Source organism: Athene noctua, unplaced genomic scaffold (assembly GCF_965140245.1).
Source record: "Athene noctua unplaced genomic scaffold, bAthNoc1.hap1.1 HAP1_HAP1_scaffold_114, whole genome shotgun sequence".
Classification (NCBI taxonomy): domain Eukaryota; kingdom Metazoa; phylum Chordata; class Aves; order Strigiformes; family Strigidae; genus Athene; species Athene noctua.
The window spans coordinates 43,941-65,490 of NW_027437592.1; the positions used below are offsets into that span (position 1 = coordinate 43,941).

Sequence of the window (21,550 nt, forward strand, 5' to 3'; positions counted from 1 at the left end):
CTCTCCCCGCAGAGCATGCGCCTAAATGCAAGACAACAATGACCACAGAATTGCTGCCTCCCGCTGGAGGAGGTATTTCACACGTAACAGTTAACACCCTGAGCCCAGACAGGCAGCAGCGCTGACGACCCAGCGGGCGGGCACTGGGACCCTCCGCACCAAGGAATCTCAGCTGCAGTTTCGTTCCTCCCCGGGCGCTTCCCCGCGGGTCAGAGAACTCCGCACTGCTCAGTTCAAAAACTAGTATCTCTCAGCACTTTCAACAAGGACTGATAGCCGTGCGAAGCCAGTAGATGAATTTCTGCTTTGTTATTTTAGAGAATCCCTTCTTATCTGTTTCTTCCCTAACAAGCACACATTTTTGCTTTTAGCCGTCGTTAATATAGATGCCGTTAGTCTTCTAACAGAAGTGTGTCATTAATTTAGACATCGTTAATCTTCTAACCCAAATGCTGATGACGCTTTTACATTGTCAGCGACGCAGAAGGTTCGCGACCCGGCATACGCACCCACACGGTTGCCAGTTCTGTTAAGAGAAAATGCTAACAGTAATTGCAACTCCTTAATGAAATATATAGGCTTACTAGCCAAGAGTGAAAGATGTAGCTTACACAGAAGGTAGTTATTAATGAGGATGAAATACTGTAAGAATCTGTGTATTCAACTCCCTCTGTTTAGCAATATTAAGAATTAAGAGCTCAAGTGTTTAACCTCATTAAAAACTCCCTTGGTTTTCCCCCTGGAGTGCTGGCCAGGCTCTGGGTGGAACCCAACAGGAGGATGAAATCAGATGTTCCCGCTCAAAGAAAAGTGCCAGTTATTTTGGCCCGTTGATTCAGAGGCCGGACCTGCTTGCAGCGACGTTGGATGCCTCACCTACGGATGGACGCATCGCGTAGGATCTCCTGTTTGTGAGGAAGGGCACTCTGAATCCTCGCTGCACCCAGGGTTCCCCAATAACTGCAGATCTGAATGTTAGTACCCCATTAAGTAAGTGTGCTAGTCCGTGTTTTCCTTACTGTTTATTTTTGCAGTATTTAGTCATATCCCTTAATTATGGGTAGTGAAATTAGCCTACTCTTTTTAAGTAGTAATTGTAACCGCTGTATTGTTTTTAGCCTCCTGTGAACCATTCTAAGCATGCAGTGTTTTTGAAGTTTGTCTAACCCTTAATGGATGCAGCTCTCAAACAAGTCTTGCAGGTGCCGCAGCAAAACAAAGAAAGGGGAGGGCTGGAAGGCATCGGCCTCACACAGCCTCTGACAAACAGCTAAGCTTTGCTGAAGAACAGGCCTCGTAAGATAGATAAGAAACTGCTGAGCTGTGCCAAGGTGGCAGGGAAAGATCAATCAGGACAGCAGGCATTTTGCCTGGGCTTAGCAACTGCTGCCGACCCATCCCAGACCTGTTTGATTGGAGTTAGAGCCGAGAGCTCTCTTCCCCCAGCAGCTGGGAATAGCATGCAAGATCAGCGCTGGGGATGGACACAGTTTGGTGGACGAAAAGCCGATCTGACTGGCCATCATGGTTGGTGTAATCAGACAGTCTGGCTGGAATGGCAAAACGTGACCCCTTCAGCAGTCCCGGTAAATGACAGTTGGTTTTGTAGTGACGCTTATACGATGGGTTTACTTCTTGAAGAAGGAAGAATATGTAATAATGATTAGGCTAAAAGCTTACCAATTACTGGATGTTTAAAAGATTTGTTTTTACATGGAATAACAGTTTAAATCGTCATTATACTCCTTTTAGTGACGTTAAACTGTGTGGGGAAGTGTTTTATGAGAACGATGGACCGAGCAATAAAAGGGGTCTGGATTGCTCAAAAACAAAAAGGGGATTTATGGAACGGCTGGAAAACAACGGGCACATTATGAGCGATCCAGACCGAGTGGCCTCGCTGTAACAACAGGCTGTGGCTGTAGTGAAGAACGCCTGCAAGGCAAGGGGCTGAGAAGCTGCGTGCGTAGCAAAGAAATAAGGAAGCTGGACTGTGGGAAACAAGGTGTTTGCCTGGCAGGAGAGCGGCGCGTGGACACTACACCGGGACCAATGATAGAGGGCAAAGGGGCACGTGGACAAGTAGCTGTAGCCTATGAGCAATCAAGTAGCTGCGTGTGTACTGTATGGTGGTCTATAAATTGCTGTGTATCCTTTAATCAAGGGGCATTGCTCGATCACATTGGCCGTATGCGTGCTCATCTCTCCCGCAGAGGCCTGCGTGAGGCCAAATGCACCGTGTCCCCTCCACCGTGTCCCCAAAATCTGAGGGGGTCCCCAACCCCGTTTTTGGGACATCCCGGTGTCCCCAACTCAATGTTGACCTCTTGGGCTGGTGGCCACCCACGCTCCTCCCACCTTCAATATTGTATTTATGGGTCCCTGTTGCCCCCCCAGTGGCACTTGTTTTAAAATAAAAACAGGGGCGGCGTGAATTGCTGTGTGCCACTCTACGGTGAATCATCTCCTCCTGCATGGAGTGAATGGCTTTATAATTAAAAATCTCCATCCAATGTTACAGAAAGGGGTTCCCTTAAAGATCCAAGTGCTTGCTGATGGATTCCTGGCTGACAAAATCCCCTCCCCACCCTCCTTCGAGTGCCATTCTTGTTATCTAGTGTGATTTCTTCCAGTTAATCATAGTTGTCTAAAGTGAGTATTGTTCTTAAAGCCTAGGGTCGGAAGTTCATAGAAGCACTTTCTGTGTCTGGTTTAAATGAGTTAAAGCTGCTGTTGTGTCAGGTGGAGGCTTTCTAATGCCGTGTTTTCCTCTTTGTTGAGGTTTGAACTCAGCCAGCAGCCAGACACCACCTGGTAGCCGTGAGGCCAAAAGAAACAGGTAAAATGCAGCAGTGTCTTACGGAGCGCAGCGACCGCCTCTTCCCCAGCAGCACCCGACCGCACCCAAACCCGAAACCTGCGGCTGCAGAGAGATCCCGGCCAGCTGTGCCCCCTGGGCACGGCATCGCTGGTGGGAAATACTCCAGTGAAGGTTAACTCCATCCCGGTCGAAACCAGGACAAAGGGCAAAACTCACAGGTGCTGCACGCCCATCCCTGAAGCCTGAGGAAGAAGTTGTGGGGGCTGACACGGTTGCCTTCAAGGAGCACCCTGATACAGTGGGCATCTCCGAGAGCTGGGATAGGGAGGGTCGATGGGATTCAATGGGAGCTGTCTGCTAGGCTCGTAGCAATGATGCGATAAGGTGTTCAGCGGGCAGAAGGGCACGCTGCGTGAAAGACTCTGAAAGCAGCAAGAGCATCCAAGCACTAGGAGAAGACAAGCATCGGAGGACCTGCAGGTGGAAATCCCGGGCCGACAAGAACCAAGGGTTTGTCAGGTTGCACGGCTGACCTCCTTGGTCAGGAAGGAGAGAGAGTGGTCAAGAACTGGGAAGTAGGAGTGGCCAAGCTGCAAAGTGTGGACAGGTAGTAATGGGGGGATTCCTACCACTGGGTCAAGGACTTCTGAAGAGTGAAGTGCAGAGAGAACATCTCTGGGCGCAGCAAATGATGGCCGCCTAAGGCAACTGGTCCGAGAGCCCCCAGGAGAAGAGGCCGCACAGGATTTGGTCTGGAGTGGGGCATTACTTGCACGTAAATGCAAGAGGCTTTATCCCAATTGCAAGGCCTTGTCTCTAACAAGTACAAGGGTACAACTGAGTTCAGCAGCCTAGCGGGGAGGACAGCCCGGAAGAACGCCACATCCAGCTCTTCTGGCATTCCGCTTCAAGAAAGGGGAGAGAAAAGGCGGAGGTCACACTGGGTGCGATTGAAAAGAAGATTGAAAGAAGAATGCGATCGGCATGCCCCGTCTCTAGATCAACGGCCCTTGTCCTCATGGGCGATCTTACCTTCCCAGACATCAACTGAGAATGTCACACAGCGGACTCCGAGAAGGTTCTCTAACGCCACAAGCCCACTATGGGCTGCTCAAGACCCGCTCCAAGACCGAGGACTCCTGGGAGTTTGTAGTCACCTGCACAGTGTTGAAGAGCCCCTGTGACGCTGAGCTGGCCAAGGAGTGGGTCTGGACTTGCTCTGTAAGAGGGTAGCCAGGCCCATTTACTCATGCTGTTTGGAGGTCCTGGGAGCGTTTTTGTGCACAAGGGAAAGGAACATCTCTCTGCAAACTTGCATATTTTGTGCATCACGGAGCTACCGGAAAAGATTTCTCCCCTCCAGAGCAGCACCACCAGCCTCATTCTGCACACTGTTCTCATTTAAAGCTGCCTTCTAAGAGGGGAACAGTCCCGCCTCAACTGCGGACCCATCTGCATGTCTGTGCGCTTAGGAGAAACGGCAACGGGACAGGGGAGCTTTGCAGGCCCACAGCGTTCTAAGGTGGGGTGTATTTTTTGGGTGTAAATCGTGATCAAACAGGTACGTTCACTGAATAAGGGCTCTCTATGGAGGAAATGGGAACTTGTGCCAGGTCCTTGGCGAGTTCTTGCAAACTGTCTCATGTATGCTGCTTTCAGCCTCGAGAGACGAGAGCATAAAGTAACCCATGTAACCCATGAGAAATATATATTTGATTTTTCCAGCATTTTTCAGGTCCCCATCAGACCTGCAGCAAAACCAGCTTCCCCTCGTGCCTGCTCTTGCTGCGTAGAGGGTGGGCGGCTGGAGCAGGATTTTCTGCAGGAGGAGGCACCACAGACATGGGCCTGGGGCTCCGGGGGCTCTGGGGGCACCTGGCCGTGCGCCCCAGCATGCCAGGGCCACCAGAGTGGGGCGCAGGGGAGAGGGAAAGGCACCGGAAGAGTGGGGAGAAAGCAGCACCCAGAGACGGGGTCAGAGAAATAGTAATTTATTGATTGAATAAAAACTTGCAGCAGCCCCGCTAGTGCTGTCGGCGGGACGGCCTGTTGGAGGGCTGGGGAGAGTCCTAGGGGCTGGGGACCCTCCTATTCGGGGGGCGCCGGGAACCCCCAGTTGAGCGGTCCCTGCCCCGGCCGGGAGCGGAGGGGCTGCAGCTGCGGCCCTGGGCAGAGGGACCTGCCACCGCCGCCTGCCCCGGCTCCTCCTGGGGCTGCTCCTGCTCTGCCGGGACAGGAACGGATGGGGGGCAGCCGGGACCCCCGTGAGGGCGCCCTCCCGCTCTTCTGGGCCTCTCCCACTGCCACAGCTTAGTTCCTCGTCTTCTAGAAGAGGAAACCGCAACTTCTCTAACGGTCCTCTGCAGAGCGGGCACTCTGCCTTCACATCTACCCACTGCAGGATGCGGCCCAGGCAGAACCGGTGCCCACAGGGTATCACATAAACGCTGTCACGTGGGGCGTCCTGGCAGATGGGGCAGATCTGCTCTGTCTCCGCGGCCACGTGCACGTGCTGCAGCCGGTTGGGCAGAGCTGACGATGAGGAGCTGCTCCCACTTGCTGGTTGCTGGAGCTTCCAAAGGGCGTCACGTGCTGCAGAAGTGAGAAAGGCCCCAGTCACTCGCTGTCGCGGCGAGGGGAGGGGGAGGAAGAAATGCCCAGGCCCCTGGCGAAGGACACCCTCCAGCTCCCCGAGCCCCTTGACCCGCCCCACGTCCGCCCCGGGGGGACGCTTCCCCGCACAGCTCACCTCCGCTGCCACGAGCGCGCCCGGCGGTGCCCGGCTGCCTGACCCAGGCAGGGCCGGGGAAACCCAGGGGTGGGCTCTGGGACCTGCACCGAGAGCTGCCGACGGCACCCCCAAAGCGCCACCCGGCACCGGGATCGGCCTCGCTCGAGCCTCCAGACCTCACAGACTCGCTCGGCAGGAGCCCAGGCACGGGCCAGACTGAGCCGGGCTCTGACGGTGCCCGAATTTAAGCAGGGCGGGACGTGCGGTCACGCTCCATCGCTCGCTGACATCACAGGCCACCGCACGGTGACCTCATAGTGGGACGTCTGCCCCCGCATCACTCACGCCTCCGCACACGCCTCTGGGGCTACCACAAGGGCAGCTCCCACTCCCTCCCCTCACCGCTGCCTTCTGCTTGCCGTCAGCGTTTCATGCCCGTCACCAAGGCCTTGTCTGTGTCCTCAGCCCCCTCTGATGTGGGAGACCCCGGCCTGTCGGCCCTACACAGCCCCTGAGCAGCAGCAAGGCTTGGATGAGAAACAGGCCTTGGGGGAAAGATCAGACACTGCTGAGTTGTGCCGAGGCGGCAGGGAAACCAAGGGACAGCCGCAGCACTGAGCGGTGGGACAGTCCTGAGCGGTGAGAAGTTACCGCCGCGGGAACAGCGCCTGAGCGAGCAGGGCATTGGTCTGCACAGCCCGTGTGAGAGCGGCCTTGTGCTGGCAGGAGAAACGCTTGATAACTGCCTAATCGCTGATTTGTAACTGTGGAGTACGAGCTTTGGCGAGAGCATACGTATGTGCTATTGGAAAAATAAAGGGTCTTTCCTTCTGCACTTCATGGAGAGTCCGTGCCTCAGTTGCCACAGGTAAATGTGTGGCTTAGGGGAGAAGGTGACCCGAGTGTTTTGCTGGCACAAGGAAGCTGTTCCGAGCGCCTCTCGAGTTCTGTTTGCAACCGTTGGCGAGGGGAGAGAGGGCAGTGGGGCCGTTACCAAAGTGAAGGGGGGAGATTACAGGGCGGGGATGGAGGGGGGGCAGGACAGGGGGGCGGGTGTCCTCCTTCCAGCCCCAGCATGGAAAGCGCTGGTTTGCTTTCCGAGGCGGCTGATCTGCTGTCAGGAGCTCCTGGGGGAGCAGCCTGAGGGCAGCCCCGTGGGTCTCGAGAGGGCACCGACCTGCCAAAGCGGGAGGCAGCAGCTGGGGGGGCGATGTCAAACCGCACAGAACTGCTCTGCAGCAGCAGCTGTGCCGTGGGGTCAGGCCCTGCCCCGCGCACGGGTCCTGGCACAGACTTTCCCTTCCTTGCTGTCTTTCCCTTCCTTGCGTTCAGAGGCTGTGAGAAGGCTGCAGGGACTGGCGGGCTCTGCTGTTGGTGCAGAGCAGCTTCAGTCTCACAAGAGCGTGTGGCCGCGGGTGCATCGTGGTGCTTCGACCCCAGGCCGAGAGCACAGACCTTCTCCCTCTGCTGTGTTAAAGGGACCCCAGGGATGAGCTGGTGTTGAAGGGGGAACGGTGAGGGGGGGTCGAGGTAGGAGGCAGCTTTCAACTGATGTTAATCTGAACTGAAAATGGTTCTGGGCTTCGAGAGGTTTGGGTTTGGTTTTTTGCCTTAAGTGCATTATTACCTTTGCGGGTAATGGTTTCCGTGGCAGTTGGCAACGGTCCTTCTTGTGCACCAAAGCCCAGCTCGCATTTTCTCTATGGTTAATATCTGTAATAGTGATGGCATTATATTAAGAATCACCCAGGTTAATGAAAAAGAAACTGGTGAGTCAGGACCAGTTCCAGCAATAGGTGCCCAGCAACTTCCTCGAGAGCGACATCTCCAACTCACAGACCGTGAGCCTGGAGCACACCAGATCCACCCGCCCTGAGCTCCAAACGCAGCAGAGACTACGTGCCCTCCTCTGCGGTGTCTGTTCAACGTCACCCCCGTCACCGACGGAGCCAGCTCTGCCTCGTCCCTCCTGCGCTGACAGACGGTCACAGCAGAGAACCCAGGGCTATGGGCTGAATGAACTCAGGACACGTTTTGGAGGGACGGCCCGTAGACTGCAGGAATGACATGGGTGTGTATATATCAACCCCCAGCATGTCCCCAGTGTCCCCAACAAGGCCAACAGCTTCATAGGACCCTTTTATTGGAGAGCGAGGGGGTGTGTGTGTCCCAGCCCCCCCCAGTTCTTCTTGGGCCTTGAGGCCTCAGCCAGAGCCCACAGCGAGTAGCAGGTGCCTGCACGGACAGGGGGGGCTCAAGGTTACCCTGCCCCCCACCCCAAGGGACGCAGGTGTCCAGGAGGGACCCAGGCATCCGGGGGGTGTGATGGCGGTGGGTGCAGCCCGGCTGGTGGTGGGGAGGGGACGTGAGAGTTTGCGGAGCCTCATGGAGGATCTTGCAGTTGGAGGACACATAAAGGGGGGGGGGGGGGCAGATACAGATATTTGGGGAGCAGAAGGGGGCTTTCAGGTCCCCTTGGTCACCCCAGGGGGGTGACAGCGGGGAGGGGATGGGGACAGGGCGGTGGGAGCGGTGGCCGAGGAGCCTGAGACCTGGCGCTCTCGTTTCCCAGATGAGCGGCAGGGGCGGGGACAGGGTTGGGGACAGGGACACTTGCTGCTGGACATGAGGAAGACACTGCTGGGGCTGATGGCCAGGCGGCAGGGGACGGCGCCCCAGCGGGCACCATGGAGTGTGTGACTTGACCTGCTGGTGGGAAATGGGGGTGGCAGCGGTGACAGGGATGTCCCCAAGGCCCTCCCCCAGCCTCGTTAGGGCTAACGGAGCGCCCCACAACCTGTCTGGTTGTCACCTGTTCCCCTGTGGTCCCCAGTGTCCTCTTGGGTCACCCCAGGTTTCCCCACTGTGGGAATTAAGAACTAGTGGTTACCAAAAGGTGAACTGACCTTGAGGCTAGAAGAATAATTTTGGGAAACTGCGGCAGTGTTGTGTAACACCGTGTTTTGTGAAAAACAGCAGCAAAAAACACCCCCTGCAGAGTCTGGTGAGCGTGTGAGCAATAAACAGGCACAGCCTGGAGGTCAGTGGGATGCAAAAGTGAAACGGAACCGATGTAAACAGGGGCAATGAACGGAGCTGGCGCACAGGGCGGCGGCGTTTGCTCTTCCCCCTTCAGCAAAGCGGTGTGAGTCAGTCATCAGCTGCTGACAATGTCCTGCAGCCCGTCATGGACCTCCTGGACAGCAAGAGAGTGTGGGGGCAACGGGGACACACCCTCCCCTCCCCAATGCCCCGGGCCCCCCCCAGGAGTCTGGGGGACCTCCAGGGTCAGGGTGACCGCTCAAGGGGTGGCAGCAGGGTGCTGTGCCGGGACTTTCAGCTCCATCCCCTCGCTGCAGCCTGACGCTCCGCCAAGATCTGCGAGCAGATGGTGCTGAAGTGGGTGCTGAAGGGGCTCTGGAAGCTGGTGATGAACACGACGGAGAAGACAATTGTCCTGCTGACTGGCTGGATGGTGAATGATGGGGAGGGGGACTTTTCAAGGCTGTCTTCATGAGTAATTTAGTTTGAGTCTCTCTGCTCTGCAAAAAAAATGAATGGAAAAAAATCATGTCCCTTTGGTTAATTCAAACTAGATGATTAGCTTACGAGGGGAAATACCACTTTAGTTTGGGCCAGTTCTGCCCTACTAGTGAAAGCAAGCTCAAACCCCACCTCCGCCCCCTGAAATTTCTGCGATAAAATTTCTAGCACTGACAGTTTCATTTTCATTTAAATGTAAAGCACTGAGCTTGACAAGTGTGGCTGTCGACGGATGAAGCTCCAAGAAACAGAGAGAATGTGGCTCTCTTCTGTTCTGTCAGTCTGCAGCACTTTCAGCACAGGTGAATCATTTTTGGTGAACAGCTCTGAAAGCAACAGCGCAGAGTTTTCATGCTTTAGCCGTGTGCAGTTTTGTTGCAGGGCAAGCTGGTCAGGCTTTAAAATCTGGTTTATGCAGGTGAGACTTTGCTGCGGTTTGTTCCTCTCCAAAGATCTCTTGGGGGGGCAGCCTAACAGAAGCAGAAGCAGCTTAAGCCAGATCAGGACAGAACCTCATGCATTAGCAGACCCTCCTTTAGTGACCTTTGAGACCATTTTGCATTCAAACTATTAAAAAACTGAAAAAGAGTTTGCTACTTGTGTTTGATATTCAAACCTGAAGATTTCTTGAAAGGTCCTGTTAGGGTGTTGAGACAATAAAAGCACGATGTTACACATAAAATTTTGCTTTTATGTCTGTGAGGGGGTTCTCTGAAGTGCCGTGTAATTACATATGAATACACATTCTTACAAATTGACTAATGTTTTCCTCTGTGTTGATGTCATTTTCAGAATACACAGACGATAATGCCCTGATTCCCAAGAACTCCCTGGTAATTGTTAGAAGAATGACTGCTGGAGGAATTAAAGCTGCCAGCAAAACACGTGTTATGTAAGTACCCATAAAGTACTGTAGTCTTTGTGAGGGCTTTCAGTGGGTTAACTTTTTTTATGGAGGTTATTTTACAGAGGCATTGGAATTGTATCTTTCTTGTTAAAGGTGCAGTTCCTTCTGATTGTCATGGGATAGATTTTGATGTGTCTGTCCCACAGTAGAGTCACATTTTTAGCCCTGCTGGGACGCGGGGGCTCAAACTCCACCAATGGTGACTTTTAAGATGATTCTGTTGGGTTTGTTCTTGGGTTGATTTTTCTGAGAGCCAAGTTGTAGATCCTGTTTCCTCTGTGTAGAGAGATTCCTTATTATATGTGTTTGCTTTTATTGCTTTTGTAGTAAAGACAGATGCACGTTATAGTATAAACATAATTTGTTCCCACCTCACAAGAGTCTGATTCTCAGTGTTAACTATTTGTTGCACTTGGGGAAGGAGGGGCAGGATATGGCAGGTATTCTTACACCTCAGATCTGGGTATTTTCCATACTAGCTATAGAGGCAAGATGAAGGAAGGGTTGCCAGCCGGCAAACCATGCAAACTAGATGTATGAATTGTTAACTATATCAGTGGTTGCAGGTACAGATCAATGAGCATGTGGAACCTCAGCAAATTTTCAAATGTAATATATTTTTCCTAAAATATTGCAGCTTTTTCAAGATTATCTTAAAGCAAATTCTGGCAATTAAGACCTTTTTGTTGTTGTTGTTTTTGTGTCACAGGGCTCCTAAATCAGACAAAATCTTAGCAACTGCTTTCAGGTGACATTTCTACTACTATTTTTAGTCGATATAGCCTATGCAACACGTTCAGTATTTTGGCACTTTCATGGCTAAGTATGGTGGATATCTGAACACAGTGCTTGGGCTTCCACAAAGGAACACTGTTCTAAGGACTGTGCTGCTGACTGTCTCGTTATTTCTTTGTCAGATGACTGTTTTCACTTAAGTAAACTTGCACTTTGGACTGTCTAGACTATCACTGTCCTTTCTTAGCAACTAAAGTACTGGTTCCTGGTATTTGGTATACAGATATACAGATTGGCTGAAGTTGCCTTCCTATTTTGATGGTTGATTATTTAAGGACACAAAACTGTAGTACAGATTTCATCTTTTTGATACATACGTAGCAGAGACAAAATATCTGAGGAGTCCCTATTGCACTGTTGTGTTCTACAGCTACAGGTCTCAGAATAATTGGTGCCGAAGTAGAAATGTAATTTTGGGGTTTTTTTTTTAGTTGCACTGAATGTACCAAGAGAGGACACTTTATGCAGATGAATGAATTTCCACATTCACTAGACTATCAGAACATAGTATTTTAATGTTCAGGTTTTATAATCTGTTTTCACTGCTTTATGCTCAGTAAAAGTGCTTTAAGTTCTGATCACCTTTATTCTTCTTTATTCTCCTTCTAGAAGTCAAATGGAGCCAGTGAGTGGAGCATCAAAAGCAGTATGTAAAAACACAACCTCACACTTTTTTCTACATTCTGCACTTATTTCTAAATAATGTAGCCTTGTATTATTTTTCCAAGCATTAACTTAATATATTTTCCAGTAAAACATAGTATACAGTGTAAAGACAGTGTATTTGATTCAATATAGCAAAGACCGAGTAACGCCATCATTTGCACTGTTCTGATGCAAATCTTGGTATTTGTGCCTAGTGATGCATTGTATTTCATATTGAATATGCTAGAATATTTCCTGAATGACTTCATGTTAGATCAAGTAGGTTCAGGGCTTGCACAACTGAACTTGGTTCCATGTTCTACATCTGCCTGTCTATAGGTTGTAATATGTACGTTTGTATACGCGGTTGTGTGCTTTTGCTTTCTTGCAATTAAAATTGTTTGAAATGTATTTTTTGCCGTTTTCACTTTGTGTCACTTGGCTTTTGTTTTTAAACAGTTTCTTTGCCTAATGGTTCTGGAAAATGTTATCAAAACCCACTGAGAAACCGTTGTTGTTTAACTTGGTACTGTTTATTACTTTTGACTTGGGTGTTCAAACAAATACCAAACCCAACACATCCCCTGTGTTTTGGGGACAGTTCTGTGCAGCTCAGTGATTCCTTTCCGTGCTCTGAAGTACTTGGGTATTCGTTCCTAAAACTGTATAACTGAAGTGATATTGTTTGGGCCCCTGAGTCCATCACTGTCTCTAATACAGTGTACAAACTTTGGCACAAGGTTAGAGCCTGGTGCATTTGTGGGTAATACCTGTTCTTTTTCTTAACTTCTGCCTGCAGTACATTTTGTAATCTGGGTGACTTGGGGGTTAACTGCTGCTTTAGTTTTGCAAAAGTTAAAGCTTTTCTTTAGTATACCACCACTTGGAATTTACATTTGGGAAAGAGGCAGCATTTTTATTTGCGTTTGAAAACATTCAGCCGCTAAAATGTAAACAGGTAACACAAGGAAATACTTGACTGCTAGTGGTCTAGATCCTGATTTGCCACTTGGGTCAAATACTGTGTGTAACTACACATTTCAAAGGAGTCCTTATAGTATAAAAATTACTATGTACTGTTTTTTATTTTCCCTCTTCATTTCAACTATAACTGCTTTTTCCTCATGAGAATGATGTGAGGCATCACACTAACCCTGGATCATTGGATCTGATCACTGATAAGCTGTTAGGATAACTTAATCTAGAAATCTATGAGCTCTGTCTGTGTGTTCTGTGAAGAATACAGCCTCTGATTCTTGTGGAATTGTATACAATCAACTGTAATTTGAAAACTTTTTGAATGTAGGTCTAAAACCACTAATCTGAGATCTGCAATTCTATCCCTGATTGGTTAGAGTTCCTTTTTGGACATGAATGCCTTTCGCTGTGAGGTTCAGTTAGTTTAACTGGCCCAGTGACCCTAGTAGTGAATGTAACAGATTTACACGAACCATGTTGATAGTATTTGATTTAATTCAAAGGGGGTTTTATTGCTTGAAAAGAGTTCTTTTCCCTTTTGCTTACTAGCATGTGTATAAACACAAATCACGTGTTCATAAATAGGGTTGACATTCTTTTAGCTTCACGTGTTCTCTGGCATCTTACCGTAAGCTAACAGAGATGCCTCAAAAAAAATTAATGTTTGTAAAAGCATAACCATGTGTTTTATTATCATTTATAAATGATGAAACATTAACTGATCAATTTATGAACTACACTGAAAATAAGTTTCCTGTAGTGATGCTTCGTCCTCAAATAAATATTTTTAAAAATCCTTTTAACTGAAAATTGACAGCGTCGTTACACCTTTGAGTTTTAAGCAGTTGTGAGCATTTGACAAGGGTCTGTCTCAGATATTCTGGAGCAATACATTGATCTCAAGCAGGTTTGGTTATTTTTGTTTCTTCTCATTAACCACATTGGCACTCTTAATTTGTCATAGGTTTGGACTTTGTTTTGAACAAATACAGTTACACTAGGCTGGAAATGCCTCTTTCAGTGACATTCAGATGATATAGTGCAGACTTTCAGACTACAGTAGAGGTTAACTCTTGCTATGTTTTGGCTGTAGAACTTGAGTATGTGTTTACTTTTTTGTGAACAGATTGATGACTCCTCTGCATCTATTTCTCTGGCCCAGCTTACTAAGGTGTATATATATTCTTGTCAAACACTTAAAGAAGAATGTTTGCTTCATATTTTTAGACCTTTTACTGTGATCTATATCTGGATAACTGTTGTAATGTGAACAAAACTTTAATTTAGTTTGAAATAATTCAGAGGATTAATTTTAACTTTAAAAAGTGTGTCTATTTTGATACTACCCTGTAAAGAGCAGTTCCCAGTTTGGGAAGATTGAAGGTGGGAGTACCTTACCAGGCTCAACATTATGTTGCAGATTACTCATCTTCAAGACACAAAGAAGCAGCACTTCAGAAGCTGCTCACCATTTTTCATATGGCTTGTTAATTTTGCATTGGGAAGTAACACAATTTTTATGGAAGAATTTAATTGGCTGCAAGCGATGGACATTTCGGGAGTGTTTGCAAGAGCCAAAATCGGAGCCTTGCTGTAACATGGACAATTGCGTGGCTATTTTTGAGTTTCTAGTCACTATAGTTAGAGACTGTTACACAGTTTCATAAATTGCAGTATATATACAGTGGACAACACAATCTAATCTATTTGAATTCAGACTGTGCAAATCGGGCAATGGTACCTGTTTGCAGGAATGTGGATGTGTGGCATATTAGCAGAGGTGACCATCTGAGACTGCTGTAATGCCATGGTTTGCTATGGAACTGCTTGCTTTTTTGCTCAGTAATGTGTAACTTTGTCTGGGCAAGCACTAGTGATTGCACTTTGTGGAAAGGACTAGTGCTAGCCAATTAAGTTACTAGTCTTTAAATCTGTGAAGATTAGAGAAGGCAGGTCCTGACGCAGAGGAGCTAGTTCTTTCTTCTGAAAATAAAGGCTGGAGTGAATTTCTAAGAAAGACAAGTCTCGTCCCACTGGACGAGATTTCTTCTTCTCTCTCTCACTGTAGAAATTAAATTGTGTATGTTTGACCAAAAAAACCCCTCACAAAGTTTGGAAGGTAGCCACCAAAAGAAATTGGTCTCCATTAGTGCTGTCCCTAAACATGTCCTTGGTTTTGTAAACTCATGTGAAGTTTTACTCTAAAATGTGAAAAACTGCCCAAGCGGTGTACACACTTAAGCTTTTGAGAAAATCCAAGTGCTTCAGAAAAATGCAGGGACATAAGTCAGCTCAAAGCAGTTACTTACTCTAAGCCCTTCTGTTCAGGCTGGCTTAGCATGGAGGCAATGTGCTGAGCACTTTCTGTTTGGTTATTACTGTGTGTTGAATACCATGGTTGAATTGTGGTCTATTCCTTTGTGGGTTCTGGATGTGTTTTGTAAACTGCTTGGGTTCAGACAAATCAGTCAAGTATCTGTAAAGTTTTCTGTAAATGTCAATAGGAATGATTTCATAGGATGTTGAAACCACTTGGTTGCTTTTGTGAATGAATGCACATAAAACCAAAACCTGACGGAATGATAGCTGCTTGAAGGTCCAAGTAAATCCTTCACAGTCACTCCCTTAGGCCTTGCCTGTATCTGCACTACTGTGTAATAATGAAGACGTCTGAGCAAATACTGCTTTAAAAAAAGCAGATGGCTTCCATAATTTGAAGATCTAGTTCTGCATAAGGTTTCCGTTACAATTTATATGCTAAAAGGACAGAGTCAGCTGGAAAAAAAAGCAGGTAGTGCTGACTGTAGTTGAATCACATAATATGAAGAAGTCAGTAGGCAGGGGACATGCAGTTTGGGCTGCCTACAGCACCTGATGGTCAAAATTGTACTGACAAGAATCTTCTGCCTTGCTGAGGCATTATGAAAGCTTGATTGCTTTTAATGCTTCTGTGTCTGAAGCCGAATTTCAGCAAGCTAAAACAACTTCCCTGACTCTGAAGTCGTGTGTCCTTTTAAGGCTGCAAAATGTAAATCATACTTGCATACATCTCTCTCAGGTAAATGCACAGTGGAGATCTCCTCCTTCAAATAGTCAGCAGCTTAAAAATCAGCTTAAAAATACTGGATAGTATAATGTTTTCTACACATAGCTTCAGTCCACTTGGAGGAAAACTGGATTGGTTACACAGGTCTTTGTGTAAGGGACAAACAGAGCCTAAGGTTTTGAGTGCCCAAGAATGCTCTTCTCAAGTAGGTTAACAGGCACATCAACACCATGTAAGGGCTCCCCAGAACATCTTCAGGACAACTCTGTTTCATGTAAGCAGCTGTTTTCATGCAACCTCAGCTAGCGTGGTGCTGCTCTTTACAGGACGGGGTGGGCAGTGTTGTCTTTGGCTGTGTGGACTTAAATGTGTTTCTAATGTGTGTGTCAAATAATTAATTACCCGTTAAACAGACTTCCAATCTGGCTGAAGCCAATGCTTCTGAAGAAGATAAAATAAAAGCTATGATGATATAGTCTTGTCATCAGTATGATCCAGTCATGTAAGTGTTGATAAGGTCAAATCTGTTCTTTGAAGATTATGGAAAAATTGTAGAGATGGTTGTTTGAACAAGAGAGACACATGCATACCTCTTTCTTTTTTCCCAAAAAACTTGTAGTTACGTGAAGAAACCTGTGGGTCCACCTCCGCCATCATATGTTTGCTTTCATTGTGGAAAACCTGGCCACTATAGAAAGGACTGCCCAACAAATGAGGTAAGATCATGGGGGACTTCTGGTGTTACTTAATTTTTAATTTATTTACCTTGGCAGTTACATAACAAATACATGAATATTCACGTTAAGAATTGTTTCTCTTGGGGTGAAACACAGAGGTTATATGCCAACGGTGCAAAGCCCTTCAAAATTTAAGGGAAATCTGGAATTACAAATGTGACATTTTCTTTGTTCTAGGTCATGGACATTAAATATGTCCAGAGATCTTTCTCTGTGCACTTTCATGCATATTTTTATCTCTTTCAGTATTATTGGAAATATTTCTGGTTTTAACTCCTTTTAATGACAGTTCAGAGGTTTTAGTACTTTGCATAAAAAGGTGTTTCTCTTGACCCTATCTATTGAATATTTGTATGTTTTAATTACACAAGTCTCTGGTTGAATATTCATGCCATTTAATCACTTAATTCATGTCATTTAACGTTACTCACTAAATGTATATGCATGAGGAAGGAATTCAGTCTTCACCTGTAGATGATGAATATCAGGTTCCCCAGTGGCCAGTTCAGAGCCTTGCATTAAGCCCTCCCTCTGGACTGCACTTTGGAGGACGAGGGGGCTTGTGTCTCTTCTCTGTGTGGATGGTGAGCTGAGGGATATTTCATCCTTCAGGAACCTGAAGTTAAGCCGAAGAATGTTGAATGGTTTCAAAACACTACTCGAGCCTTTGGAGCATCCTGGCTATATATTCATTTAGGAAAATAACTATTTTAGTTGAGCAAGCCTTAGGCTAGGTAAAGGGAGAGAGTTAGAGGCTTGTCCTGCTTAAAAAATAATTGAAATTCATTTAGCATCTTAAGATGAGATATGTCTGCAATTCTTTTCTTAACAGGACAGAAATTGTGGGTCTGTTCCCAGAGTTAAACAGAGCACAGGAACAAGTAGTTTCTTGACTGAGGTGAAAGATCACCATACAAAGGGCGCAATGCTGACAAAGACTGGAAAATATGCAATACCAGTTGTTAATGCGTGAGTATGGAGTTAGTTGGTCTGACCAAAAAGTGAAGGAGAGAAGCCACGTGTCAGTGTCTGAGTGGCAATGCAACCAAGCAGGCCAGCATCTGTAATTACAGGGGAAGAAGCACTGTCATTGTATCTTAACCTTAAAATATGTGATACTTTCTAATATTAAAATAGGGTGGTCCCGCTGTTCATGCCCCTGGAAGTTGGTTAAACCTGTGGTATGCTCAGAATCTGTATTTCTACAAAACATTTCAGTTGTGTTTACAGTGGAGTCGTTCTATTTGAAAGCTCCTTTTGCTTCTGTTTTCTGTTTCAAAGACTTCTTGAAAAATGTAACAAATAGCTGTTAGAGTGAGATTTCCTCTCCCTGACATTTATCAAATCCCGTGTGTGAAACAGAGTGATGTTTTCCTGTTGCTGTAACCTAAGAAAATACTACTGACTGCTGACAAGAGTGGCTGTTTTAAAATGCACTTGGTAGCACCTGGTTTTCTGCCATGGATCTCCTTCTGTAGAAGCCGTAACATAGACTTTCATTCATAAAATGTAATTACTTGAAGCCTAACTTTATACCGAGCCTGCAATTTACATTTACCCTCTGGCAAAGGAGAGGTGGGATTCATTACATCTGATTTCTAGCTGTCAAAAAATGACTTTTCTAGTCTGAGCTAATTTCTTAGTTGATCCAAAGAATGGGAGAGTTCTTGGAAGGAAAATTGTTCACCCCTCTCTCTTCTGGTTTTATGGGTATAGAAAAGTAGTTTAAACTAAATGTCTATGTTTTTGAAGGCCAATGAGGAGTGAGAAGAATTATCTTCCTTTGATAAAATCCAAAGCTTGAAAAAGTTTTCCTTTATCCATCTAACTTTTTTCTTTTTCCTTCCCCCCCCCCCCCCCCCTCCAGGGAAGCTTATGCTAGAGAAAAGATGGAAAAGCCTCCCTTTTTACCAGAGGAGCTGTCCTCCTTCTCAGATGATGGTAATCCTATTCCAGATGTGTTGTTATGTCTTCTTTGTAAAGATATAATGACTGATGCAGTTGATATTGCCTGCTATGGAAACAGTTATTGTGATGAATGTGTTAATCCAAAACATCATATCTGATCTTCTGAAAGTAGAAATAGGAGATAATGAAATTACTTTGTGACCAGCTCCATTTAATACTTAAGTATATCCTGAACAGGAAAGGACTGTTCTCTTAAAAAGGAAAAAAAAAGTCAGAAAGCTTTTTTCCCTTTTTATGTCAATCAGTCAATCTTCTTTTCCCTTTTTATGCCAGTCAGTCACTCTGCTGTTGTTGTCTCTGGCCTCCCTCCAGCAGTGTCCCCATCTTTCTGTGCTGAAAAGCCAGGTGGACCTTTCCGGTAAGTAAATCTATAGATCAACGTGAGCATAAAAGACACCAGAATACTGAAGTGAGTTAGATTCTTCTTCTTGGGCTTCTCTGCTAGCAAGCTGTGTATCATTAGTGACGGTTCCAGACAATTGTGTAAGTTCTGGGTTGTTTTTTTTCCCTTTGAACGAGGACAGTTCCATAAGTTGAAAGTGTGCCTCAGGCAAGCATTTTCTCAGAAGTATGTTTTGGTTTTTGTTTATAAGTCATTCAGTACAAGTTCACCCTGAAAGAGGAACTTTTTTTCCCCAGGAGCCCTTTGATTTTAAGTAACTAGCAATTCCTAAAGTAAACAGTTAGTTATGTCAAACCTTCTGGAGTGCATTAATTTCTCCTTAGTACTGAGGAAATGATCTTTTCATCAAAAGTGTAAAGCTAAAATGGACTATGTGTTTTCACATTACTATTTTCTCCAGTATTTCTATCATCAATATTACAATGTCAGAGTCATCCTTGGCAATACACAGTGTAGTCAGTGATGGATAATAAACACTGAAACGCTGTAAATTTGTAAACCAGTTTGGGATAATAAACATTGAAACACTGTAAATTTGAAGTATTTACAAACATGACAGTCTAAGTTTGCAAGCCAGTGAAGTCATGAAAAAACGTTAAGAGTCTGTACTTTTGTTTAGGGCTTATGTCCTTCCAGCTTTATGCCTTGAATGCAAACAGCCGCTCTGCCCAGAAGACTGTCAGGCTCAGCTGTACCGTTGAATACAAAGGATCCCAATTGACAAGAGCCTTCAAGGGCTGAACTAGCACATAAATATTTCTTCAGAGAGTTTCAGTTCTTGGATCTTCCAAAGCTGAGATTCGGTGTGTGGGTTACATGTACTTGTGGGACAGGACTTGAAAGAAGCAGACAGGACGGCGCGCCCTGCTTCACTGTTGTTGTGAGAAGGGGATGTACTGGACCTTGTAGGCCATAAGCCTTGGGCAGCCTGATAAGGGGAATAAAGACGTGCTGATGTGGGGGAGAGTTACTGCCCCTATGAGTCATGTGGCGCCGGAGAAGAAGAAAATATAAAGTCTCTGAAAAACAACTCAGTGTCTGCAAAAACAACTTAGTCGTAAACAGTCCTGTTGTTAGAGTTTTAATTAACTACCAATCAACGAGCGTTGATAAAGAATGTTGAAGTATAGCAACCAATCAATGTAAGACGCGTGTCTTCTAATTTCTTCTAATTTTCTATATAAATGAATGATTTCTGCAATAAACTCTCTGACTCTGCTTGCATCAAGCTGTGTCCCATCTCTCAATCGCGGCAAATTGATGACCCCAACGTGATCCGAGTGAGCGACGTGATCCGAGCGAGCGGCGTGATCTGAGTGAGCAATGCGCTCTGAGCGAGCAATGCGCTCTGAGCGACGCGACCCGACCAGTCGTCGTGATCACTGGACTGAGAAACCGCCTGCCTGCGCGGCTTGCTGCGAGTCCTGCAGAACGTTGAATGAGCTGCTGAAAAGAAGCAGGAGCTGGCCAGCAATAAATCCCTCCGGGGTAGAGAGGTGAGCTGTGGGAAACGAAACATGGGGAATCAAGCGTCTTCCCCAGAAAGAGACGTATATGAGCTTATGAAAGCTCTTCTTAAAAAGCACGGGAAAGTTATTTCTGGGCATGACCTTAAAACTGTGCTTAAATGGGTGCAGATGAAGATGCCCGATGTAACTGCTTCTAGTATTTTGACATGGGAACTTCGGGACGACGTGGGGGTGAAGTTGTGGGACTCTGCCACATCGGGGAACGTAGAAGCACAGCGTATGCTTCCGTGGTGGAGGATCATTTTTGAAATCGTAAAAGCTCAAGAAAAGAGTGATGATGGTGATGTAAAAGCAAAAGGGAATTCCCCCACGGTCCCTTCTCTGCCTTCTGAAAGTCAAAGCTGCCAAGGACCTCCAGAGGTCGGTGCCGTAAATTATCCTCTGGAGGATGACCCCTTTGATCCAGAGCTAATAAATCTCGAGAAGGAGCCAGATTTATATCCCCCTAACTCACGCAATGTGTGGGCTAAGATAAAACGTCAAGCTTTAAAGGAGGGGAATCTCGAGATTGCTAAAATGATAGTTGCTCCTGTAATATATCAGGGCCGAGGGGTACAATGGGAGGCTTTGTCTTTTTCTGTAATTAAGGAGCTGCGCCGTACCGTTACCGAGCATGGGCTTTTCTCTCCTTATTTCGCGAGCCTGTTATCCTCTATTTTTGACACTTACGTTATGACTCCTCATGATTTAAAGTCTCCAGCTGAATTACTGTTAACTCCGACTCAGTTTTCACTGTGGGAAGTCGCATTGGAGAAGAGGGCTCCAGGCACCACTTCTCACATTTGTGGGTCACGAAAATCAGGCTGTGGCTGCTTTAACTATAGAACATCTTACAGGTACGGGTCAGCACACTGATCTGGTAGCTCAGGCACGGGATATCCCTCGGGAGGTTCTGGAAGCGGTCCACGAGGAAGCGAAAAAGGCTTTTTTCAAAGTCCCTGACACACAAAAGCTGCAGAAAGCTTTTACAAATATTACTCAAGAACCCCGAGAGCCTTATGTGCAATTTATTGATAGATTAAAAGAGGCTCTGGAGCGTCAGATAGATAATGCGGAAGCACGGAAGATTTTGTTGTTGAAATGGGCTGTAGAAAATGCTAATGCGGATTATAAGAAGCTCTTAAAATCCCTTCCTAACCAGAATCCTACACTGGTTGAAATGGTGGAAGCTTGTAATAAAGTTGGCACTATAGATCATAAATTTGAGGCCATGGCTGCTGCCTTTGCAGCCGTGCGTGGTCTGTCAGGCATGGGGAATTGCTACGGCTGTAGCAAACCAGGGCATTTAAAAAAGAACTGCCTGGCTATGAATGCGGGGGCTAAGCATCAAAACCCTGGAATTTGCCCTAGATGCCGAAAAGGGCGTCATTATGCTAATCGATGTTGGTCTAAGTATGATTTTCAGGGCAAACTGATACAGGGAAACTGGTCGCGGAGCATGGGGCGG

The 21,550-nt window shown here is 46.7% G+C and overlaps 1 pseudogene; it reads left to right on the top strand.

Moving 5' to 3' along the window:
* Positions 1-18,269, top strand: part of LOC141955051 (E3 ubiquitin-protein ligase RBBP6-like) — a 31,032-nt pseudogene extending 12,763 nt beyond the window's left edge.
* The last annotated feature ends 3,281 nt before the right edge of the window (positions 18,270-21,550 follow it).